The 27,406-nt window shown below is 44.8% G+C and overlaps 1 pseudogene; it reads left to right on the top strand.

The window, feature by feature from the left end:
- The window catches only part of LOC134346479 (zinc finger protein 721-like), a 71,167-nt pseudogene that overhangs the window by 21,452 nt on the left and 22,309 nt on the right, over positions 1-27,406 (top strand).

The following is a 27,406-nucleotide window of genomic DNA, read 5'->3' as shown; positions in this document are numbered from 1 at the left end:
TGACAGCACAGTCTCAGAATACAGATGCTTCCCTTTAAAACTGAGATGAGAAAAAATTTTTGGCCAAGAGATGTCTGTTCTGTAGAATTTTTTGCCGCTGAGGCTGCCATTTCGGTACATTTATGACAGAGATTGATATATTCATGATTGCTAAGTAGTTTCAGGGTACAGGGGGAAGGCAGGAATATGGTGTTGGAATAAAACTCAGCCATGGTTGAGTGGTGGGGCAGCCTAGATGGATCGAATCACCAAATTCTGTTCTTGTGTCTTATGTCTTAACATGACTGAATGATGGCACCTTCCTATCCCATATCATTTTGTGATGTGTGAGGTGCAATAAAAGATTGTTCACTGAGATCATTATATTTAATTTCAACGTTTAAATTTCAGTGAGTTTTGTTCTTAGTAGTATTAAGCGGAAATGTTTGGTTCTCATTTTTATTGTTAATGTATTTCATTATCTTTCAGGTTAAAGTTAGACCTCCGGTGAGAGGTTTATTGGAAGAAAAACCCCAACTGGAAGCAAACCACTTCTGAAGACGAGGGAACAGCAACAAGTGATTCAGTCAGGAGAAAGTTTGGTGAGTCTCATTTACTCAAACACTGGTCCTTTAGACATTACATACCTGTAGAAGGGAAGGTAGGAAATAGTTGGAGTGAGACTGAATGTGCCCAGTAGTACAAGTTATGCCTCTGTCAGACCCAGTTGCAATCATTCCAGGTCTGATAGCCCAGCCATTTAAAACCACTCCCATTCTGTGGAAGTCGAATCCAGATAAAGTCACTCAGAGACCGTCTAAGTACAAACTCTTTATTCCAAGCACCCAGAGCTTACTCAGTTAGTGGCTCAAACAGGAACAGTCTATAACTGTTCCTGCCCAATCCACTGACTAACAATTTCCCTTACACCACAGTATATCCATCCAGATACCCCCCACACAAGACAGGCTGGAACCAAAGTTATTTACTATGTGACAGCCCCTAAAGACTAACTACAATATAGTCATAATGGCTTACACACACAGAACAGACTGAAGCTGTCTTATCTCTATGCATGAGTGTACAAGGAGATAAGCATCCTGAAATCCTAGCTAGCTACCCTCAAGAAGAAATATGGCTTAGCACATCTGTTGATCATCAGCAGTTTCTTTCAGAAAAACAGGCTGCCATTGTTTATAGATGCTCCGTAGAAAGCATTCTTCTCGGGTGCATCACAACCTGGTATGGAAGTTTCCTGTCCAAGACCAGAAGAAGCTGCAGAAGATCGTGAACACGGCGCAGCACATCACACAAACCAATCTTCTGTCCTTGGACTCACTTTACACTGCACGCTGTCGGAGCAGTGCTGCTGGGATAATCAAGGACACGACCCACCCAGCCAACACACTTTTTGTCCCTCTTACCTCCGGGAGAAGGTTCAGGAGCTTGAAGACTCGTACGGCCAGATTTGGGAACAGCTTCTTTCCAACTATGATAAGACTGCTGAACGGATCCTGACCCGGATCTGGGCCGGACCCTCCAAATATCCGGACCTGCCTCTGGGGTTTTTGCACTACTTTACTTTCCCTTTTCTATTTTCTATTTATGATTCATAATTTAAATTTTTACTATTTACTATTAATTTGTACTCCAGGGAGCGCGAAGTGCAGAATCAAATATCGCTGTGATGATTGTATGCTCTAGTATCAATTGTTTGGCGACAATAAAGTATAAAGTATAACAAAGTGTTAACCCTTTTACATACTTTATCATTCCCTCCTTTTGATCATTACATGATTAACAAAACATTAATTTTTCCGGAGAAAGCAACCGAGGACGACATTGACTTATCAGTGGGTAAAAACAGCGTACAACAGTAATTATAACAATGATATGTACAACTATTAGGCCATAATGCAATATCATGCCCCACATATTACTGAACAGGCCTTCGAAGACCACCATTTCAACCCTTCAGTGAACCCATGTAAATCCACCCCTACTTTCTTAATGTTGCAATCTCCTTGGCAGTGTGCTCGGAGAGGGATGTAATGTTAGTAGACTCATCAGGGATATAGGTGCAGCATTCTGTGTCAATAATAGCACAAGTTCTCAGCCAGGATAAAATCTAAAGCCATACGATTCTGTAGGACTGTTTGCCGGATTGCAATCATTTCAGTGGATATTTCTGCTACTTGGGCCTGTGTTTCTGTCAGGGCCCCTGCAGTATTGTGGCCAGCTCCTCAAGCGCTGTAGTCAAATTGATTATCTCTTGTGAATTCCTGGCTACTCTGTATGAGAGAAAAGTGATCATCCAAAATCGCTCTGTCTCAGTTATTCTTCTCCGCTGCTGGCACCTGCAGGTATGGCCAGAATGCATGTTTCCCAGTATTGGAAGTTCCATTCAGTGGGGGCCTGAGATACCATCCCTGAAAATACTGACAGCCACAGTCATCTCTGACTGGACCACAGGTTCTCACCTCACTTCCCTGGGTGTTATTTGAGAAAGCCCAGGCTGAGAGTTCCTCACTCTGGTTGAGCGGGATTACTGGCATTGGAATCATAGTTTTACCATGCTGCGGAATTTCGGCACAAACCCAGCGGGCCCCTAGTTCTACCTGTTTGGCATAGGTGTGGCAGAGAGACAGAAAGGTGTTAACATGGGGGCCCCCAGATGCTGGGGTGAGCCCTGTCAAAGCGATAAACACGAACACCACTATCAACCAATACATTTTCCTTTAGTCCGAGAGAGTCCTTCTACTCAGTTCCTTCAGTAACACGTTTGCAGTCTGTTCAATGTATCCACCGAGATTGCCCCTTCAGTTTCACAGCTTTGGGAGTGGTCAGTAACACCTGATATGGTCCTCTGCACTGAGGTCCAAGTTCCTGATCAGGACAAAATTCCCAGGTTCTATGGTGGGATAGTCTCTCCTCTCTGTGGGGTAGTTCTCTTCCTTGTAAGCCTATCATACCTGTGAATGTAATGCTTGGAAAATCTTGGTTAGTTGCCATATATATTTCCCCATCTCTTCCCCGAGGGTATGCATATCCAATTTTGCTGGTAGACTTTCTGGGAGCAATGGTACACAAGGTCTTGGTCCCCAGGGTGTCCTCGTGGGCCATCCAGAAATGATTTCAGCTGGTGACAACCCTGTTTTCCCCTGCGGGGTAACCCTCATGTGGAATAGGGCTAACGGTAGGACCTTCAACTAAGTGAGTCCAGTCTCCGCCGTTAGTTTGGCCAGTTTACTCTTCAGAGTGCCATTGGTTCCTTCCATTATGCCAGTGGCCTGTGGGAGGTGTACACAGTAGAATTGTTGCTTGATAGCTAGTTTGTTACATACGTCTTCGTTTACTTTTGCCACAAAGTGTGGGCCATTGTCAGAGCTCAGCATCTCTGGCAGGCCGTACCTGGGAATTATTTCCCGTAATAATACCTTCTCAACAGTCATAGCAGTATTATTGGTAGTTGGAATAGCTTCAGTCCAGCTACTAAACGCATCTATAATAACTAAGCAGTATCTATAGCAATATACTCTAGGCAATTCAATAAAATCAACTTGTAGACGCAAAAAAGGTTCACCTGGCAAGGGAGTCGTACCCGGTGTGCAGGGTACAGGTTACCAACCATTCCCGCCTTTCCCAGGTGTGTACAATCATGTATATAATCGACCAATATTGGTAAAAACTGTGTAGGAACACAAACCTGTCCCACTGGGGTGATCCAAAAGCCTAGGTCGGGGTCTTTCTGGCACCCCATCTGGGACCACAGTTTGCTCTCCTCCTCAGAGGCGTCCCCCTGAAAGTACGAATCTCCCGCATGTCTGGCAAACCCCTCTGCTTAAGTCACGGAAGGTTGCTTGATGGAAACCCGAGGGGACTACAACTACCGAGGATTATACCACACCTTTTGCTGTCTTATCTGCTAAAGTATTGCCTTTAGTGACCCAGTCAGATATGTGGGTGTGGTCTGCACATTTAATAATAGCCAAAACTCGAGGTAGCTGTACAGCGGTGAGTATGAGGGGTGATTGATAAGTTCATGGCCTAAGGTAGAAGGAGTCAATTTTAGAAAACCTAGTACATGTATTTTTCAACATCGTCCGCCCCCCCCACATTTACACACTTAGTCCAGTGGTCGTGGAGCATACAGATCTTGGACCTCCAGAAAGTGTCCACAGCAGGGGTGATTGATAAGTTTGTGGCCTAAGGTAGAAGGAGATGAGTTATACAGCTCTTGCTAATTAACGTATTCATCTTTAATATTAGTTCCTTTCGCCATTGATTCGGATTCGAAAACTGGGACCCAATAATATGTCAAAGCTCGTCGCATTCAAATTTGGTCATTGTCAGGCCAATTTGTATTATTAGTTTTAATCATGTTGGCTAACTTAATTGGTAAGCATTGGAGCAGTAGGCATTAACGGGCAGGGGGGAATGAATTCCCATTAATTAAATGCTTGGTCTCCTGCGAAATTGCTGTAGCAGGCCACAAATCGCTCCCGATAGTCTGGTCCTGATTCCCCGGGCTTAGGTTTGCACTAAAGTACTTTAGTGATGTTTACAGGGTGCTGGAGAGCCCTTTCCAGGGCTTGAATAATCTGGTCTGTCTGTTCATTCTCATTATGGTTTCCCACCTGTAACTACTAATAGGTTTGGTATCTCAATTCTGCCTTCCATTTCCGTCCCTCATCAGCTGAGAGAATCATGCAGCAGAGACCGAATAAATCTTGCAGGGTCGTATTATACATTTGTATAGTACTGCGGACATACTGAGAAAGTTGTGCTGGTTTTTCTTTTCTATCTGGTGCTGGATTCATAATCAGTATCATTTTTGAGGCTTCCAGGGTGCATACACAGGAATCACTGAGGGATGTCCCTCCTGCTCGTGGATTGGGCAGCATTCGGGTACACAGTGGTCTTTGTGGAGCCATTAACTCTGGAGTTTTATTGGATTCTTCCCTCCCTGTCTCGGGATAATCCTCTGTATTCCCTTTCTGGATCTCAGGGTATAGGGAGCCTTCCCTTTCCTGCCGCCGCTGTTTTACCCGAGCGGCCACTGTATCTGAGTACTGGGAGGATTGGGGTTCGGGAACCTTGGATGCACTTGGCCCCTGGTAAGGTGGGGGGTACGGTGGGTGCCCACTCCTCATCATGGTCACTGTCCTCAAACAGGGTCGGTATGCCAGACATGGTTTCGGGATCCCTTGTTTCCCTGTCAGATCGAACTTTAGACTGACGTTCCCGCCCTTCTCTCCTATCAAGGCCGGCCTTGGTTTGCTTACGTTGTTTTTCCTGCTCTTGTTTTCGGCGCCCATCCGCCCATTCACGCTGCGCTTTTAGCGTCTCCCAACCTTTGGCGTTCCTTCTGCAGTACATACCTCTATCCCTTTATCACATGCATTATTCCTCCAACTTGCTAATAATATACTGTTCCACTTTATATCTGCCTTTTCCTTCCATTCCTTTATCAACAATTTCCACTTCTTTCCATAGTTTTTCCATATCAAATTTACTGCTTCTTCTCATGAGGTAATAGCCCAGTTTCCTCCCCCAGTGGCCACATTTTGTTCCCCAATTTCTTATTCAGTGCTGCACTCAACATTCGCAAATCTTTTTCCTTGTCTGGAAAACTCTCACCCATGTTCTCTAAGTAATTTACCCGGCACAAAGCCTCCTGCTCAATTAACAATCAGATAAATTTATCCGGCTGGCACCTCCTGCTCAATTGATAAACTTACCCGGTACTGTCTCCTGCCTACTTAGTAAAATTTTGCCTACCTTATATGAGTCTCCCAACAGATTCTTTCCTGATCCTGTCAAGGTATGCGATCAGCTTTGGGGGATGCACCGTACCTCCAAAGGAACTAACGGAGAGTGACAAAAGGTAAAATACCTATTGGGCGCCCGGTCGGTCTCCGCAGTCCCCAGAGAGGTCCAGCCACTTACTCACCCTGCCTGCTTGGCACTCCCTATATTGGGATCCTGTTCGTGACGCTAAATGTTAAAGTTGAATCTGAATAAAACTCGGGAGACCAGCTTCTTATTGTCACCACAGTTTATTCCGCATTCTCCTGCAGGAGTTTGAGACCCAGTTGACAAAGGGAAGGCACGTAAGCACTGCCACCATCTCACAAGTGGACTGACTTAGTCAGGTTACAGCCGTATATTTATACGTAGTAAGCCCCATACATTACTATTGCAAGATGTTATTTGAACTGGTACGCCCACCAAGTCTGTTGGTGCAAAACCTAATTACTTAGATAAAAGAGTTCGCTAAATCAAGGTTTTAATTATGGATGGATGTACTGTCTAGTCCTTATCAGTTATTCCCTTTGCAAGGCCCTGACATAATTACAGACATTCCTGTCCTTATCAGTGAGGAGTCCTCCCTTTACTCAAACGAGGGTACAATGTATAACCTTATCAGCTCTCAGTCTGTCTCTCTGCAAGCCGCAGAGAATTGGTAGTGAGCTGGTCTTAGCTAACTGCTGAAGATGGGAGTTTACTACAGTTCAAAAATTCCAATTCAGTCCCAATTACTCCTTTAGCCAGAGGTCACAGAGGTTCAAAATGATTTTTTTTTATATCACAAGATCACAAGACAATGGAGCAGAAGTAGGCCATTTGGCCCATCGAGTCTGCTCTCCCACTCCACCATGAGTTAAACTATGCTCCCATCTAGTTTCAATTTTTTTAGATTATGAGAACACTCAGTCCTCTTTTATTGTCATTTAGAAATACATACATGCATTAGGAAATGATACAATGTTCCTCCAGAGTGATATCACAGAACCAGAGTGATATCACAGAAAACAGAACAAACCAAAGACTAACACTGACAGAACCACATAATTATAACATATAGTTACAGCAGTGCAAAACAACACCATAATTTGATAAAGAACAGACCATGGGCACGGTAAAAAAAAAGTCTCAAGTCCCGATCGACTCCCAAGTTCCCGATAGCAGGTGACAAAAGGGAGAAACTCCCTGCCATAAACCTTCAGGCACCATCAACTTGCCGATGTATATCCTCAATTTCTCAGGAGGGTTCAGGGGAAATATTTATGTCCATTATAGAAACTAGTGTTACTGGTATTGTGGCAATGCAACAGTTGCTGGAGAATTTACAAATGGGAAGAAGTGGAGTGATATTTGGAAATTTGACTTTTTAAAGCATAATTTAGCAAGCAAACCACATATGGACAATGCGCAAAAGCTCTGATGAGAAAATCCTTCATTACCCGTTACAGGCCTGCTACATAGTTTATGTGAGAGTGCAGATGAACTTGATTGAACCCAGAGGAGATCAAAGTTCTTATCGACGGTGATTAGCTAGTTGTTAAAATGAATAACTCTCTATATAAAATTCACTGTGCACATAGAATAGTACAGCACAATACAGGCCCTTCGGCCCACAACGTTGTGCCGACCCTCAAACCCTGCCTCCCATATAAGCCCCCACCTTAAATTCCTCCATATACCTGTATAGTAGTCTCTTAAACTTCACTAGTGTATCTGCCTCCATCACTGACTCAGGCAGTGCATTCCATGCACCAACCACCCTCTGAGTAAAAAAACCTTCCTCTAATATCCCCCTTGAACTCCCCACCCCTTACCTTAAAGCCATGTCCTCTTGTATTGAGCAGTGGTGCCCTGGGGAAGAGGCGCTGGCTATCCACTCTATCTATTCCTCTTATTATCTTTTACACCTCTATCATGTCTCCTCTCATCCTCCTTCTCTCCAAAGAGTAAAGCCCTAGCTCCCTTAATCTCTGATCATAATGCATACTTTCTAAACCAGGCAGCATCCTGGTAAATCTCCTCTGTACCCTTTCCAATGCTTCCACATCCTTCCTATAGTGAGGTGACCAGAACTGGACACAGTACCCCAAGTGTGGCCTAACCAGAGTTTTATAGAGCTGCATCATTACATCGCGACTCTTAAACTCTATCCCTTGACTTATGAAAGCTAACACCCCATAAGCTTTCTTAACTACCCTATCCAGCTGTGAGGCAACTTTCAGGGATCTGTGGACATGTACCCCGAGATCCTTCTGCTCCTCCACGCTACCAAGTATCCTGCCATTTACTTTGTACTCTGCCTTGGAGTTTGTCCTTCCAAAGTGTACCACCTCACACTTCTCCGGGTTGAACTCCATCTGCCACTTCTCAGCCCACTCCTCCATCCTATCAATGTCTCTCTGCAATCTTTGACAATCTTCCACACTATCTGCAACACCACCAATCTTTGTGTCGTCTGCAAACTTGCCAACCCACCCTTCTACCCCCACATCCAGGTCGTTAATAAAAATCACGAAAAGTAGAGGTGGATCCTGTTTGTCCTTTTGCTGTGGTACCGTTTCCTGGATGGCAGCAGCAGGAACAGTTTGTGGTTGTGGTGGATTGGGTCCCCAATATCCTTTGGGCCCCTTTTACACACCTGTCTCTGTAAATGTCCTGAATAGTGAGAAGTTCACATCTGCAATGTGCTGGGCTGTCTGCACCACTCTCTGCAGAGTCCTGCGATTAAGGGAAGTACAGTTCCCATACCAGGCAGTGATGCAGCCAGTCAGGATGCTCTCAATTGTGTTCCTGTAGAAAGTTCTTAGGATTTGGGGCCCCATCCCAAAGTTCTTCAACTGTCTGAGGTGAAACAGGTGCTTTTGTGCTCTTTGCACAACACAGCTGGTATGTACAGACCATGTGAGATCCTTGGTGATGTTTATGCGAAGGAATTAAAAGCTGTTCACCTCTCAACCCCAGATCCATTGATGTCAATAGGGGTTAGCCTGTCTCCATTCCTCCTGTCGTCCACAATCAGCTCCTTCGTTTTTGTGACAACGAGGGAGAGTTTGTTTTCTTGACACCAGTCAGATGTTGTTCAGACCTCAGATAGAGTCAGCGATCAAATGATTGAACATGGTGCGATGAATGTGCTGAGCTGTGTAAATCACAATGCAAGAAGTATCGCAGGAAAGCCAGATGAGCTCAGGACAGGGAATTATGATATGGTAGCCATAACTGGGACTTGTTTGCACCCAGCAGTCTGAGGGATTTAGAGGAACAAATTTGTTGAGAGATCGCAGGCCATGCCAAGAAACAAAGGTTGATTTAGTAAGTGATTTTAACTTTTCATAAATTGACTGGGACTCTCATGCTGTAAAAGGACTAGACTCCCATACTGTAAAAGGCAGAGTTTGTCAAATATGTCCTTAATCAGTATGTAGAATTCTCGATGTAGAAGTGTGCAGTAAGCTGTTAGGAAATGATCCAGGGCTGGTGACAGAAATTAGTGATCATAATGCCATGAGATTCAAAATAAATATGCAAAAAGAGATGTCTGAACCACGGGTTTAGATTCTAAATTGGAAAAAGATCAATTTTGATGGTATTAGAAAGGATCTGACAAATGTGGTTTAGGACAGGCTGTTTTCTGGCTAAGGAGTACTTGGTAAGTGGGAGTCCTTCAGAAGTGAAATTTTGAGGGTGTCTGGTTTGTATGTGCCTGTCAAAATAAAAGTTGAAAGGTAACTGTTGCCTGGTACCTTGGTTTTCAAGAGATATTGGGGCCCCAGATATTTTGTTCCTCTAAATACCTCAGATTGTTGGGTGCTACCAAGACTCATTAATGACTGCAATATCATAATTCCAAGCCCTGAGTTCATCTGACTTTTTTTTAGTTGTCTTCTGTTGGTGTCTAAAAGCTTCCCAATAGTTTTTGCTCTTTTGTTTGCCCTCTCTGGCTTTTATGTTGGCTTTGGCTTCACATTTCAACCAGGGTTGTGTCCTCCTGCCTTTCTAATGCTTCCAGTTCTTTGGGATGTATCGATCACTCAGCTCCCGAATTGCCCCCAGAAACTCCAGCTATTGCTGCTCCATTGTCACTCCTACCTTTTCCCTTCCAAACAAGTTTGGCCAGCTTCTTTGTCATAGAAGTATGGAGAAGTTCAGTTCAGACACAGGCTATTTGGCCCATCTAGTCAATGCCTAAAAATCATTTAAGCTGTCTAATGCAACTGCCTGCACCGGGACCATCGCCCTCCATACCCCTACCATCCAGGTACCAATGAAACTCCTCTTAATTCTGAAATCGAGCTCACATTCACCACTCGTGCTGGTATTTCGTTACACACTCTCACGACCATTTCAGTAAAGAGCTTTTCCAAATGTTCCTGTTAAATTTTCACCTTCCCCACTTATCCATGACCTCTGGTTGTCATCCCACCCAACCTCTGGAAAAAGCTGCTTGCATTTACCCTATCTGTACCCTCATAATTTTGTATACTTCTAACAAATCCTCAAAGCAATTATAATTTCCTTGTATATATTAGGAGCCTTTTTTAGCATGTAAGATGATGAGAGGCATTGATCGTTTGGATAGCCAGAGGTTTTATTCCAGGGCTGAAATGGCTAATACAAGGGGGCATACAGTAGTTTTAGGGTGCTTGGAAATAGATCCTGTGGGGATGTCAGGGGTAAGTTTTTTACACAAAGAGTGGTGGGTGTGTAGAATGCACTATTTGTGTGAGAGTGTTTCAGTTACTGTTGGGCCAGGAACTCATGCAGCTCAGTGGGAACAAGGAATAATACCAATAGAGAGAGTCAAACTGAGCCAGGTCACAGATTGGAGATGGCAGAAATGCCCCATTCTTATAGAGACAGGAAGAGCATCAGAGAATTTGATGGTCATTCCAGATACCAGCACTGTGCCCAGTTAGAAGATGATTTCTCTCTCCAACTTGGGTTGAACTTCACTATAACGGTGTGATGCCAAATCACACCTTGACAACTCAAGTGATCTCATCTGCAATGTTGTCCTACACCCATTGATGGATTTTGTAAATCTTTCTACAGGTTAAAAACGACAAGAAATTTGTCTACGGGAATCTCGAACACAACACGCCAGTTTTGCTGTCTCTATCTAGATATTTAAGAAGTGGAGCAAGGGATTCACTCGATCATCCTTCCGCTCAGACTCTGGGGAGGGATTCACTCGCTCACCTGACCAACTGGCATGCCCGTCATTTTACACAGGGGAAAGGCCGTTCATCTGCTCAGTCAGTGGGAATGGATTCACTCGGTCATCTAAACTGAAGGTACATCAGCAAGTTCACTCTGGCCATTCACCTGTTCTATGTGTGAGAAGGGATTCAGTTGGTCTTCCCACCTGTGGACACACCAGTCAGTTCACTCTGGGCAGAGGCTGGTCATCTGCTGAATTTGTGGGGAAGGATTCATTTGGTTATCTGACGTAATGGCTCACCAACGAGTTCACACCAGGGAGCGGCCGTTCACCTGCTCAGACTGCGGGAAGGGATTCACTCAGTCATCCGACCTACTGGTACACAAGTCAGTTCATGCTGGGGAGTGGCCGTTCACCTGCTCAGAATGTGGGAAGGGATTCACTCGGTCATCCCAACTGAAGGTACATCAGCGAGTTCACACTGGGGAGAGGCCATTCACCTGCTCAGACTGTGGGAAGGGATTCACTCAGTCATCCCAACTGAAGGTACATCAGCGAGTTCACACTGGGGAGCGGCCGTTCACCTGCTCAGACTGTGGGAAGGGCTTCACACAGTTAGCCAACCTACGAGCACACCGGTCAGTTCACACTGGGGAGCGGCCGTTCACCTGCTCAGTCTGTGGGAAAAGATTCACACAGTTAGCTAACCTACAAGCACACCAGTCAGTTCACACTGGGGAGCGGCCGTTCACGTGCTCGGTCTGTGGGAAGGGATTCGCTTCCTCATCTCAACTGAAGGTACATCAGCGAGTTCCCACTGGAGGGAGGCCGTTCACCTGCTCAGTCTGTGGGAAGGGATTCACTTGCTCATCTCAACTGAAGGTACATCAGCGAGTTCACACTGGGGAGAGGCCGTTCACCTGCTCGGTCTGTGGGAAGGGATTCACACAGTCATCCCAACTGAAAGTGCATCAGCGAGTTCACACTGGAGAGAGGCCATTCACCTGCTCAGACTGTGGGAAGGGATTCACACAGTTAGCTAACCTACAAGCACACAAGTCAGTTCACACTGGGGAGTGGCCTTTCACATGCTCAGTCTGTGATAAGGGATTTGCTTCCTCATCTCAACTGAAGGTACATCAGCGAGTTCACACTGGGGAGAGGCCGTTTACCTGTTCAGACTGTGGGAAGGGATTCACTCAGTCATCCCAACTGAAGGTACATCAGCGAGTTCACACTGGAGAGAGGCCGTTCACCTGCTCAGACTGTGGGAAGGGATTCACTCACTCATCCAACCTACAAGCACACCGGTCAGTTCATACTGGGCTGTGTCCATTCACCTGCTCAGTGTGTGGGAAGGGATTCACTCGATCATCTGACCTACAGATACACCAGAGAGTTCACACTGGAGAGAGGCCATTCACCTGCTCAGACTGTGGGAAGGGATTCACACAGTTAGCTAACCTACAAGCACACAAGTCAGTTCACACTGGGGAGCGGCCGTTCACCTGCTCAGTCTGTGGGAAGGGATTCACTTCCTCATCTCAACTGAAGGTACATCAACGAGTGCACACTGGGGAGAGGCCGTTCACCTGCTCAGTCTGTGGGAAGGGCTTCACTCAGTCATCCCAACTGAAAGTGCATCAGCGAGTTCACACTGGGGAGAGGCCATTCAACTGCTCAGACTGTGGGAAGGGATTCACACAGTTATCTAACCTACGAGCACACCAGTCAGTTCACACTGGGGAGCGGCCATTCACCTGCTCAGTCTGTGGGAAGGGGTTCACACAGTTATCTAACCTACAAGCACACCAGTCAGTTCACACTGGAGAGCGGCCATTCACCTGCTCAGATTGTGGGAAGGGATTCACACAGTTATCTAACCTACAAGCACACCAGTCAGTTCACACTGGAGGGAGGCCGTTCACCTGTTCAGTCTGTGATAAGGGATTCGCTTCCTCATCTCAACTGAAGGTACATCAGCGAGTTCACACTGGGAAGAGGCCGTTCACCTGCTCAGACTGTGGGAAGGGATTCACTCAGTCATCCCAACTGAAGGTACATCAGCGAGTTCACACTGGAGAGCGGCCTTTCACCTGCTCAGACTGTGGGAAGGGATTCACACAGTTAGCCAACCTACGAGCACACCGGTCAGTTCACACTGGGGAGCGGCCGTTCACCTGCTCAGTCTGTGGGAAGGGATTCACACAGTTAGCTAACCTACGAGCACACCAGTCGGTTCACACTGGGGAGCGGCCGTTCACCTGCTCAGTCTGTGGGAAGGGATTCACACAGTTAGCTAACCTACGAGCACACCAGTCAGTTCACACTGGGGAGTGGCCGTTCACTTGCCCAGTGTGTGGGAAGGGATTCGCTTCCTCATCTCAACTGAAGGTACATCAGCGAGTTCACACTGGGGAGAGGCTGTTTACCTGCTCAGTCTGTGGGAAGGGATTCACTCGATCATCTGATCTACAGATACACCAGCGAGTTCACACTAGGGAGAGGCCATTTACCTGCTCAGACTGTGGTAAGGGATTCACGCAGTCATCCCAACTGAAGGTACATCGGCGAGTTCACACTGGGGAGAAGCCATTCACCTGCTCAGTGTGTGGGAAGGGATTCACTCGATCATCTGATCTACAGATACACCAGCGAGTTCACACTGGGGAGAGGCCATTCACCTGCTCAGTCTGTGGGAAGGGATTTACTCAGTCATCCCAACTGAAGGTACATCAGCGAGTTCACACAGGAGAGAGGCCGTTCATCTGCTCAGACTGTGGAAAGGGCTTCACACAGTTAGCTAACCTACGAGCACACAAGTCGGTTCACACTGGGGAGCGGCCGTTCACCTGCTCAGTCTGTGGGAAGGGATTCACACAGTTAGCTAACCTACGAGCACACAAGTCGGTTCACACTGGGGAGCGGCCGTTCACCTGCTCAGTCTGTGGGAAGGGATTCGCTTCCTCATCTCAGCTGAAGGTACATCAGCGAGTTCACACCGGGGAAAGGCCATTCACGTGCTCGGTCTGTGGGAAGGGATTCACTTGCTCATCTCAACTGAAGGTACATCAGCGAGTTCACACTGGAGAGAGGCCGTTCACCTGCTCAGACTGTGGGAAGGGTGTTTCACTCAGTCATCTTACCTAATGGCTCACCAGCGAGTTCACACTGGCATGCAGCCATTCACCTGCTCAGACTGTGGGAAGGGATTCATTTGCTCATCTGAACTTTATACTACACTTTATACTTTATTGTCGCCAAACAATTGATACTAGAACATAAATCATCACAGCAATATTTGGTTCTGCGCTTCCCGCTCCCTGGAATATAAATATTAAAAATTAGTAAATATTAAAAATTGAAATTGTAAATCATAAACAGAAAATAGAAAAATGGAAAGTAAGGTGTCACGAACCCTGTGATGGGAATAAAGAACCAGCAGAAATAGAAACTACTTTGGAGTCTAGTATTGCTATAAACTATTAATATTTATTAATAACTACGCAATACAGTAAACTAAATGAAGATAAATCAAACAGGTTAGCAAGAATTATATATATATACGTAAATCAGTAAGTGGGGAAAAATCTGTATGAAAAACCAAGCTTCTTTAAGTCTAGGGGTAAAAAGATACAGTCTTACGATGTTGACTAAAGTTCAGTTCAGTTCGTGGAATTTAGTTGAATAGCGATAGAGAGAGTGAGTGAGCTGAGTGTTCAGGTGAGCTGTTGCCGTCGATTTTCTTGTCGTCCTCCGAAATCCTTCACAAGTCACCGACTGTGACTTTAACAACAAAGAGGACCGTATTTCAGTGTGGTTGAGCTGTCTACCCAGGCCAGGCTTGGACACATGGACAACTCCCCCACCGCCTTTGAATTTTCACCGGCAGAACAATTGGATCAATCAGCCTGATCGATCCTCCAAAACCCACTTTCTCTGCGGGCATAACAATGCTCACTCAGTGTCCAGATCATGTGTCTGAGGTCTGTATCATCCGACCTCCTATTTATTTCACCAGGCTGAGCATCACCTGTCATTCAAAGAGTTCCTCCTTCCTTTGTCTGTAAAGGAATGCGAGCAGGCAACAAGTCCTTGGAAGTAACATCAATAATGTCCTGTTGGTCACCATAGCAACCTTTGAGCTGCTCAGTTTTATCTCCAAAGTAAAACTCCAAAGTTACCTCCCGTGACAGTTCAACTGTCAATCTTCGTCTCTCTCTCTTTTCAAAACAAGCCATCAATGATAAATGACTCTCTCTGTTTCTCTTCAAACAGTTAATAGGGGCACTCCTGGATCCCTTCACACTCCCCTTCCTCAGGGAAAAAGAATTGTCAAAAGATGATTTTTTTAAAAATGCACATCACAGAGTTTGAAACAATACAGGGGGAAAAAATCAGATGACAAAGCAAAAAAAAAGTTATAGTTTCCAACTTCACATTGGGATAAGCAATCAGCTATAATATTGTCAGTACCTTTTACATGTTTGATTACCGAATCAAATTCCTGCAATATTAGACTCCAATTTAACAACCTCCTATTTTTATCCTTCATTTTATTTAAAAAGACCTGCGGATTGTGATCTGTGTAAATCACAAGAGGTCTTTGAGCAGGTCAAGTATAAACCTCAGAATGTTGTAAAGCCAGAATAAGTGCCAATAACTCCTTCTCAATGGTTGAATAATTTTTCTGGTTCGCATTAAATTTCTTCAAGAAATAAGCTACTGCGTGTACAATATCATCTGCACCCTTCTGCAACAGTACTGCCCCAGCAGCTTCATCACTAGCGTCTGTGGCGATCCAGAATGGTTTCGAGAAATCCAGTGCTTTGAGCACAGGATTATAACACAGGATGGTTTTCAAACGTTCAAATGCCTCCTGGCAAAGGTCATTCTATGCAAACCTTTCACTTTTCCCTAGGAGCTTTGTTAGGGGGAGAGCGATGTCAGCAAAGTTCTTACAGAATTTTTTATAATACCCAACCATCCCTATAAAGCTTTCTTGCCAGTTGGAACAGGAACCTCCGCAATAGCTTGAACCTTGGCCTGTACAGGAGCCAGTTGGCCTTGGCCCACCACATAACCCAGATATGTGACTGTGGCATGGCCAAATTCACTTTTAGCCTGGTTCACTGTAAGATTGGCCTTAGAAAGTCTGTCAAACAGTTTCTCTACCACTGCAATATTTCTTCCCATGAGTCACTCCAGACCACTAGGTCATCAATATAAGCCTCTGTGTTTTCTAACCCTCTAATCACCGAATTGATCATTCTTTGAAATGTCCCTGGTGCATTTTTCATCCCAAAGGATAAAACATCGAATTCATACAGTCTTGACAGTATCACAAATGCTGAGATTTCTTCCCTTGCCCTGTCAGTCAAGGGAACACACCAGTATCCCTTCAACAGATCAATCTTCGTGAGGTACTTAGCCTTTCCCACTTTATCAACATAGTCATCCACTCTGGGGATAGGATAAGCATCCGTCTTGGTTATGGCATTAATTTTCCAGTAGTCAGTACAGAATCTCATGCTACCGTCCGGTTTAGGCACAAGGACGCAGGGGTACGCCCAGTCAGAGGTAGATGGCCTAATAATACTGATTGCTAGCATGTACCCAATCTCTTTTTCAACAACTTTGTTTTTCTCGAAGTTCATTCTGTAAGGATGCTGTTTAATGGGCTGGGTTGAATTTATAATGACATCATGCACTGCCCCTGTGCACCGTCTTGGAATTTTAAAACATAGTCCAACACGCCGACACACACGTCTGGGTTAGACCATTGCTCCCTGAGCAGGGTCAAAGGTCCTTTGGGCCTATGGCCGAAAATGAGCTCAAATGGGCTGAACCCCAGGGACTCTTGAATGGCGTCCCTCACAGCAAAAAGTAGTAAGTGTATCCCCTCATCCCAATCCTTGTAATTCTCATGGCAGTATGTTTTAATCATGGTTTTTAAAGTGGAATGAAACCTCTCCAGAGCCCCTTGAGACTCCGGGTGGTAGGCAGATGACACAATCTGTTGAGCTCCCAGCTCAGACACTACTTGCTGCAATATTTTTGAAGTGAAGTTGCTACCTTGGTCAGATTGAATTTCTTCAGGTAAACCTACCAGTGCGAAAAACTTGCTGAGTGCTTTTACCACAGTCTTGGACTGGATGTTTCTGAGGGGCACAGCTTCCAGGAACCTAAATGCAGCACACATAATTGTTAACAAGTACTGATGACCAGCTGCAGTCTTTGGCAATGGGCCTACACAATCCACTATGACCCTAGAAAAAGGTTCACCAAAAGCAGGTATTGGCTGAAGTGGTGCTTTTGGAATGGCCTGGTTAGGTTTTCCCACCACCTGACATGTATGACACCCTCTACAGTAATTGACAATATCTGTCCTCACGTTAGGCCAATAAAACTTCCTCCTGATCCTGTGCACTGTCTTTTTTACTCCAAAATGTCCCCCTAAAGGCATCTTATGGGCCAGGTGTAAAATTTCAACCCTATAAATTTTGCCATGCAGAGATTGGTGGGTGCGTGGAATGTAATGCAGGCGGTGGTGGTGAAAGCAGATACAATAGGGTCTTTTAAGAGCATAGAAACATAGAAAATAGGTGCAGGAGTAGGCCATTCTGCCCTTTGAGCCTGCACCACCATTCAGTATGATCATGGCTGATCATCCAACTCAGAACCCTGTACCTGCCTTCTCTCCATACCCCTTGATCCCTTTAGCCACAAGAGCCATATCTAACTCCCTCTTAAATATAGGGAATGAACTGGCCTCAACTGTTTCCTGTGGCAGAGAATTCCACAGATTCACCACTCTGTGTGAAGAAGTTTTTCATCTCGGTCCTAAAAGGCTTCCCCTTTATCCTCAAACTGTGACCCCTCGTTCTGGACTTCCCCAATATCGGGAACAATCGTCCTACATCTACCCTGTCCAATCCCTTTAGAATTTTATATGTTTCAATAAGATCCCCCCTCAATCTTCTAAATTCCAACGAGTACAAGCCTAGTTGATATGAAAGTCCTGCCATCCCAGGAATCAATCTAGTGAACCTTCTTTGTACTTCTTCTATGGCAAGAAAGTCTTTCCTCCGATTAGGTCCAGAACTGCACACAATACTCCAAGTGTGGTCTCACCAAGGCCTTGTACAACTGCAGTAGTACCTCCCTGCTCCTGTACTCGAATCTTCTTGCTATAAATGCCAGCATACCATGCGCCTTTTTCATTGCCTGCTCAACCTGCATGCCCACTTTCAATGACTGGTGTACAATGACACCCAGGTCTCGTTGCACCTCCCCTTTTCCTAATCGGCCACCATTCAGATAATGATCTGTTTTCCTGTTCTTGCCACCAAAGTGGATAACTTCACATTTATCCACATTAAATTGCATCTGCCATGAGTTTGCCCACTCACCCAACCTATCCAAGTCACCCTGCATCCTCTTAGCATCCTCCTCACAGCTAACACTGCCGCCCAGCTTCGTGTCATCCACAAACTTGGAGATGCTGCATTTAATTCCCTCATCCAAGTCATTAATATATATTGTAAACAACTGGGGTCCCAGCACTGAGCCTTGCGGTACCCCACTGGTCACGCCAGCCTCTTAGATGGTACATGGAGCTTAGAAAAAAATAGAGGGCTATGCGCTAGGGAAATTCGAGACAATTACTAGAGGAGGCCACATGGGCCAAAGGGCCTGTAATGTGCTGTAAATATCTATGTTCTATAACTTGAAGCACCAGACCTTACCGACCGTTAGTAGAGCAGGCCGTGGACCACCGAAAGAACCTAGCTCCGCAGGCAGCGAGCGCTCGTCGTCACAACCGTCTGAAACATGGCAACCTCTTCCCACCTTACCAGCCTAACAGACATTATTGCGGAAGCATACATTAGCCACCAGAGTGCTCAACAAATCCCCTTGACTCGCGGCATGGAACAAGTTCATGCAATTTAACAGTCTAACCCCGATAATAATGGATTAATACGTACGACAGGATCTCTAAGAGTCTGAAGGCGATGAGGTCTTGAATTCTAATTCTGCTAAAAATCAGAAACTACAAAAAAATGCGTCTTAACGTACCTGGAGTATGGTTTTATTCTATTTCCGACTGATCAGCGACGCCCCATGTGTCTTCTTGGTAAGAATTGAAAATACACGTGGACTAAGATGTTAACTGTCCTGTGCTATCACCGGGGGATCATCAGTTGATCTGTACTGTGTAATGAAACACTGAAACCATCAAGACTGCAGGAACACTTCCGTAAAAGACACCTCGAAAAGGCTACCTATGGTATTATGGCAGAAGATGAGAGAAGTATTTGAAAAGTGTTGCACACTCGAGTCATTTGCCAGGAAAGCTAAAATGACTTTGATCGTGGTCCCATTGCTTCTCATAACAGTTCCAAAATGATAGCAGAGTGTGAAAAATCTCATACAATTAGTGAAAGATTATTAATGCCTCTTGTATCAGAAGTGATCACCACTGTTCTCAAAATGGATACCAGTATTTTAAAATCAATTCCCGAGTAATAGCTCTGTATCTCGTCGTATTGATGACATGAGTAGGACATTAAGTATCACTATGCACAGAACTACAAAAAAAAAACAATTTGGGAGCCAACTGTGCGAGACAAGGAGGCATTGTTAATGGCATATGTATGTTTGATTAAAATGGAAAAGTTGATGAAGAGGTTCTCCATTATAAAAAGTTGAACACAGATATGAATCTATGAGAGCTCAAAATGTATATTGATGACAAAATTATTTTGATTAGGAGCATGATTTCTTGTGCAACGGATGGAGCACCATATAGGAGAGGTTGCCATGCTGGTTTAGTGGAATTTATGAAAATTAAATTGCAATTCTCCGGTGTCATTCACTGTCAACATCCCGCAGCTACTGTGCAGGGCACAGGTACTGTGAAAACTAGGTTTAAAGATAAATCAAAAGTTAAAGCAGAATTTTTTTCATGCTGGCATATGGTAGCCGTGTTTTTACACGATGGGAGCGCTGGAAAGTATACTCGGTCTAAGAGGGGCGAGTATGGCATGTATGAAGGGCTTCAGGAGGGCGTTGTCAAGTATGTGGGCGTTGGGCTAAAAAAAAGTTTGGTAAACACTGCCATAGAAGAAAGAGTTTGCCAATGGATGGGCATAATCGTCCATGGGTGGGATCCCCTCGATCAGAGCAGACGAGAACGCGTCCAACGCCAGGCTCAAAGTTGGAGACGTCTTCCCAGAAACTGGATGTTTCCTTGTGGCAATACAGGTCCAGGTGGTTAAGACAACAGCATCAAAAATGCGCAATAAAAGGCTAACAAGTTCAAGACATTAAAAGCAGAATATGCTATGTGAAACCAGAAAATATCCCACACATTACGGTATCCAGCAACAGTTTAATTCAATCTGATTACTTACACTGGCACCGTCAAGTAACAAACATCTTTCACCTAATTCTTGCTTTAAGATACAAAATCATGAAACATACCATATATTATTATAAATACAACTCTGATCCAGTTTTAGAGTCAGGACTCTATAATTATATTACGACCGATCCATTATTAGAGATGGGATAATACCTGGTACCCGCCCGAATATAATATTACAGGATAAATATGCAGTAACCACTTATTTAACAGGTATGGCCAATCCGAACACACACAACGCACGGAAGTGGAAAACACCAGAGATATGCTGACTTGAAAGAGGAAAATGAACGACTATGGTACATGAACAGGGAATACATTGTCCCGTTGTAACATACACGACTGGTATCATCCCAAAATCACTACACAATAGCACTAAACATTTCGACCTGCAGGGCAATATTTATGTAAATTTCCAGAACGGCTCAACACTGAACAGCACGATTGTCCAAAAGTTCCAAGCGATTGAGAAGTAAGTGTGCTTGTCTGTGTCCATAACGCAATTTTTATCAGTTTTAGCTGAGATAAAAAATAAAAATAATAATAAACAAGGGATTCTACTGGAGTGACTGCAGACAAGAGTCAACACGCAATTTGATCAGGTGGAAATTTATTATAAATCAGGAAGTGAGATGACATTATTTTCCTTGAAACAGAGTAGGCACCGGAGGCCTGAAACGTCGACTGTACCTCTTCCTAGAGATGCTGCCTGGCCTGCTGCGTTCACCAGCAACTTTGATGTGTGCAGCTTGAATTTCCAGCATCTGCAGAATTCCTCGTGTTTGCGCTTTTCCTCACCCACCTGTTTTATTCAGATATTTCCCCCCTTCCTTCTCAGTCCCGAAGAACGATCTCAACTGGAAACGTCGACTCTTTTCGATAGATGCTACCTGACCTGCTGGGTACCTTCAGCATATTGTGAGTGTTGCTTTGGATTTCCCGCATCTGCAGACTCCCTCGGGTTTGTGATTTACTTTTCCGTTGTCATTCTGGCCGCCGGAGGCACTGCGGAGACCTCCGACAACCGGTGGCGATGTGCAGACCTCCGGCCGGTCGTGGCGCTGTGGCGACCTCCGAGCCTCCTGCTGGACGCAGGCGCAGCGCCGACCCCGGGTGTCGCCGTGGTTCTCCGGTGAGAAAGGGTATACTGTCAGGTTCGTGTAGATCGGGGGACCGGGACGGTGGGAAACGGTCGGGACCGAGCTCCGCCGAACGACTGGAGGCTTCGCCCTCTCCGGTATCGTAGCCGCGGCTTTAGCTTTCTGCCCTAGCCCGGGCTGTGGGATCAATTAGTTGTGGCTCCCAGAGCGGGGAAGGGGTTTGGGGTTCTGTGTGTGTGTGTGTGTGGGGAGAGGTGGACGTGTGGGTGCGGGGTGAGTGATCGGAAAGGTGTGGGACGGGAGGCGATTGGGGGTGAGGGGAGGGGAGGGTGGTGATGTGAGAAAGTGGAATGATCTGACGTGCCGTGACCCGGGTCAAATGAAGTAGGAGACAAGGGAGGATCTGGTCCATTGTATCGGACGCTCGCGTGTCCTTTCAGGAAGCAACAATTCTTCTCTTTATATTAATCACTGACTCATCTTGCTGTTAACGTTGTGTTTGTCACAAAGCCCCAGAGTCTGGGAACAGTTGTCACCTTCATGGTCTACGAGTGCAGGTCAGGAAGCGGGTGGGGAGTTGGGGGTGTCTGTGACTTCTGCGTCAAAGAAGGACACGGGTTTGTACAGCGGATTCGGATCTGGTGGCATATCTGCAGTTATAATGGGAAAGGAGAAAAGGTAGGGGCTGAGAAGGGAGTGATTTAACCAGCGAAGCATGGCAAGGGGTGGAGGGGTACAGGAGCTGTCCGATAGATTGTTTTAATTGTTTTTGTTTTATATAATCTCACAGATGGTGACTGAGGAAGAGGCTTGGGGAGGGAGGATACCTGGAGGTGAGCAGGTCAGACACGGTATCAGGAGAGTGATAGAGATGTGATTTCCTGTGTCACGGGTATAGACAGTAGTCTCATCTGAGCAGTTGGTGAAGGTGCAATTGTCAGTTGTTTAGCAGAACTCTTTCAGTGTTTGTATTGTCCAGGTGATCTAAGGCCGTGTGAAGAGCAATTGTGATCACATCTGCCGTCGACCTATTGTGGTGCTGGGCAAATTGCAGTGGGTCCAGGTCCTCACTGAGGCAGAAGCTCATTCTCACCATGACCAACCCCTTAACATTTCATCACCAGAGATGTGAGAGCCACTGGACGATAGTCATGGGTGGTGATGCTTACCCGCCACCCCCGCCCCACTTCAGTGGTATACATCAACCATCTGGGTCAACCTCGGTCCACCCTGTATCCCACTACCTCAATGTTATATATCAGCAATCTTTCGTCTAATCTTTGTCTTCATTGTGAAGTGTTCTTCTACACCTTCGGCCTTTCCAGAATCGGTTATTGTTCGCTGGAATGCCAGAGGGTCATCAGGTACCAGTTCTGTTGTGCATTGGTGAAGAAATTATAAGGGATTGGGGAACATAAGAAGTGATCCTCTGATTCTGGTAAATAGCGGGTTAAAATTAAGTGCCAGTCTGTTCTGTGAAAAGTTGCAGAGACTGTCCTTGAATGGAAAAATAACTGCCTTCAGTCTGTCAGATTAATAACTCTCAGCTGTCCTTTGAGAACGACCCGTGGGCTGTATTCACATAGGTTGCATACATCATGCCTTACGATGTCACATCACTGATCAATGTTCCCACCTTTGTCTATTCAAGTTTTACTGATAAGGCAAAAAGTTGTTTGTAATTAAAATCCGTCATTTAGTGTACTGTACTCTCATATCTAAGTAAGTTTTGCTGTAACTGACTTGGCGGGAATCTCTAACTGTTTCTAAGTGTTCTTTGTTTCTCCAGTTCTATAAATTGTCATGTTTCTGAGTGTTATTCAGAAGCTCATTAGAGGCACCAAAGAGAGAGAGAGAGAGAGAGAGAGAGAGAGAGAGAGAGAGAGAGAGTTTCTATCTTTGATGTTTAGTCTACGAGTTTCTCTCCGGCTGAGCTGAAACAAATAAACTGGTGAGAAAGATAAAGTAAAGACGTGTGTGCTGTGATTATTTGGAAGTAAAGACGTGTGTGCTGTGATTATTTGGAAGTAAAGACGTGTGTGCTGTGATTATTTGGAAGTAAAGACGTGTGTGCTGTGATTATTTGGTCCGGCAACTTTAAGTTTACATTGGTGTGGAGGAGCGAGTTTTTGAACAGTGACTGGCTGACACACTACAGCATTGTACTGGCAGCAAAGAGTACTGGGAGAATTGGTGCTTGGGCTATAATCCTATGATCTACATTCCAGGCATATGGAACTGTCGGTGTTTTGGCTTTGATTTTGGTTAGTGCTTCTACAGATGGGGCTGGATGGTCGTCCTTCTGCAATGAAGCAGAAATTTCAAGCAGCTGGACATTGGTTGTGGGTAAATCCCGGATTCTACAACACAGTGTGAGACGTGGGGACGATGTGTGAGGCTCTCAGGGTCGGTGAGTGGCAGATTCAGCTGTGTGACTCTGTGAGGTTGGGTCCTGGGACATCACAGTTTTTGATCTAGTTAAAATGGACCCGGGGATCGAGCTGGTTGGGCTTATGAGGTCAGATCTTTGTTTCTGGAATTCCTTTGGAAGCAATGACTGCTAATCTGAGGAGAAGATGAGTTCCCATTCTATCCTCACAGGGAGAGGCTATGAGTGAATGGGCTGTTCCGTGTTTACAACAGTAGAAATAGACCCGTGAGTTTGGCGTTCAAACCGTGTTTGGAAATCCCCCCCTCACTGTCACCTGACTGTCACTCGGTGGAAATCAAGCAGAATCTCAAGTTTCTGGAGATCTGCACTAAAAACTGAAAATGTTTGAAGTCATTCTGACAAAACGTTATAAACCTGAATTGTAAAGTTTGTTCCTTACCTGCTAAGCATTTCTGGTAGTTCCAGTTTCTTTTTATTACGTTCACCCTGGAATGGTTTATATTTCCTGAAATGGACCTGTTTTAACCTGGGAATGGAAATGGCTCGTCCTGTGATTGCAGAACAGTAAAGAAAGCACAACTTTTCCCTGTAAATTATGCTAGTACCAATTTGTCTGTTATTCCTGGAAATGTGTTCAGTTCAGTTGTTGCTAACAGGGTTCACATGAATAATCTCAGGAATGACTGGCTTTATGTATGAGGAGCATTTGATGGTTCTGGACCTGTGTTCAATGGAGTTCAGAGGGACGGTGGGGATGGTGGAGGGAACCTACCGATGCTGAAAAGCCTGGATACAGTGGACATGGAGAGGATGTTTCCATTAGACAGAGAGTCTGTGATCTGACAGCTGAGTCTCAGAATAAAGATGCTTCCCTTTAAAACTGGGATGAGAAAAAGTTTTTGACCAAAAGATGTCTGATCAGTGTAATTTGTTGCTGCAGAACTTGGTTGAGGCTGCCATTTGGGTATATTTATGATAGAGAATAATATTTTCATGATTGCTAGTATCTTCAGGGTTACAGGAGGAAGGCAGGAATATGGTGTTGGAATAAAACTCAGCCATGGTTGAATGGTGGGGCAGACCAGATGGATCGAATCATCTAATTCTGTTCCTGTGTCCTATGTCTTACCATGACTGAATGATGGCTCCGTTTTATCCCATATTGTTTTGTGTTGTTTGAGGGGCAATAAAAGATTGTTCACTGAGATCATTACAGTGGCATGCAAAAGTCTGGGCACCCCGGTCAAAATTTCTGTTACTGTGAATATTTAAGTGAGTAAAAGTTGAACTGACCTCCAAAAGTCATAAAGTTAAAGATGAAACATTCCTTTCAAAATTTTATGCAAGGTTAGTGTATTATTCTTGTTTTGTACAATTTTAGAATGAAAGAAAGGAAAGGAGCACCATGCAAATGTTTGGGCACCCCAAGAAATTTGAACTCTCAGATAACTTTTTCCAAGGTCTCAGACCTTAATTAGCTTGTTCGGGCTATAGCTTGTTCACAGTCATCGTTAGGAAAGGCCAGGTGATGCAAATTTCAAAGCGTTATAAATACCCTGACTCCTCAAACTTTCGTCCCAACAATCAGCAGCCATGGGCTCCTCTAAGCAGCTGCCTAGCACTCTGAAAATTAAAATAAATGATGCCTACAAAGCAGGAGAGGGTTTTCAGGTAGCCGTTTCCTCAGTTCATAATGTAATTAAGAAATGGCAGTTAACAGGAATGGTGGAGGTCAAGTTGAGGTCTGGAAGAGGAAGAAAACTTTCCAAGAGAACTGCTCATGGGATTGCTAGAAAGGCAAATCAAAACCCCCATTTGACTGCAAAAGACTTTCAGGAAGATTTAGCAGACTCTGGAGTGGTGGTTCACTGTTCTACTGTGCAGCGACACCTGCACAAATATGAGCTTCATGGAAGAATCATCAGAAGAAAACCTTTCCTGCATCTTCACCACAAAATTCAGCATCAGAAGTTTGCAAAGGAACATCTAAACAAGCCTGATGCATTCTGGAAACAAGTCCTGTGGACTGATGAAGTTAAAATGGAGTCTTTTGGCCACAATGAGTAAAGGTATGTTTGGAGAAAAAAGGGTGCAGAATTTCATGAAAAGAACACCTCTCCAACTGTTAAGCACGGGGGTGGATCGATCATGCTTTGGGCTTGTGTTGCAGCCAGTGGCACAGGGAACATTTCACTGTTAGAGGGAAGAATTAATTCAATTAAATACCAGAAAATTCTGGAAGCAAACATCAGACTGTCTGTAAAAAAAGCTGAAGATGAAAAGAGGATGGCTTCTTCAACAGGATAATGATCCTAAACACCCCTCAAAATCCACAATGGACTACCTCAAGAGGCGCAAGCTGAAGGTTTTGCCATGGCCCTCACAGTCCCCTGACCTAAACATCATTGAAAATCTGAGGATAGACCTCAAAAGAGCAGTGCATGCAAGACGGTGCAAGAATCTCACAGAACTAGAAGCCTTTTGCAAGGAAGAATGGGCAAAAATCTCCCAAACAAGAATTGAAAGACTCTTAGCTGGCTACAGAAAGCGTTTACAAGCTGTGATACTTGCCAAAGGGGTGTTACTAAGCACTGACCATGCAGGGTACCCAAACTTTTGCTTCAGGCCCTTTTCCTTGTCTGTTATTTTGAAACTGTAAAAGATGGAATTATAAAAGTAATTTTGCTTAAAATATTAAAGAAATGTGTCATCTTTAACTTTATGCTATTTGGAAATCAGGTCGTCTTTTACTCGCTTAGCTATTCACAGTAACAGAAATTTTGATCGGGGTGCCCAAATTTTTCAATGCTACTGTATATTTGCCTTCAACATTTAACTTTCAGTGAGTTTTGTTCTTCGTAACAGTGAGCAGAAATGTTTGGTTCTCCTTTTTGTTGTTAATGTGCTTCATTATCTTTCGTGTTAAAGTTAGATCTGCGGTGAGGGATTTATTGGAAGAAAAGCCCCAGCTGGAAGCAAACCATGACTGAAGACGAGGGAACCAGCCCGAGGATTGAGAGCATCAACTGGAGAGAACCCATCTGACTGGGAGAATCCAGTGATTCAGTCAGGAGAAAGTTTGGTGAGTCTCATTTACTCAAACACTGGTCCTTTAGACATTACATACCTGTAGAAGGGAAGGTAGGAAATAGTTGGAGTGAGACTGAATGTGCCCAGTAGTGCGAGTTATGCCTCTGTCAGACCCAGTTGCAATCATTCCAGGTCTGATAGCCCAGCCATTTAAAACCACTCCCATTCTGCGGAAGTCGAATCCGGATAAAGTCACTCAGAGACTGTATAAATACAAACTCTTTATTCCAAGCACCCCGAGCTTACTCAGTTAGTGGCTCAAACAGGAACAGTCTATGACTGTTCCTGCCCAATCCACTAACTGACTAACAATTTCCCTTACATCACAGTATATCCATCCAGATACCCCCCACACAAGACAGGCTGGAACCAAAGTTATTTACTACGTGACAGCCCCTAAAGGCAAATTACAATATAGTCATAATGGCTTACACACACAGAACAGACTG

This window comes from Mobula hypostoma, chromosome 5, assembly GCF_963921235.1.
Source record: "Mobula hypostoma chromosome 5, sMobHyp1.1, whole genome shotgun sequence".
Taxonomy (NCBI): Eukaryota; Metazoa; Chordata; class Chondrichthyes; order Myliobatiformes; family Myliobatidae; genus Mobula; species Mobula hypostoma.
The sequence above is the reverse complement of the archived record's forward strand: the minus strand, read 5'-3'. Positions and strand labels throughout refer to the sequence as shown.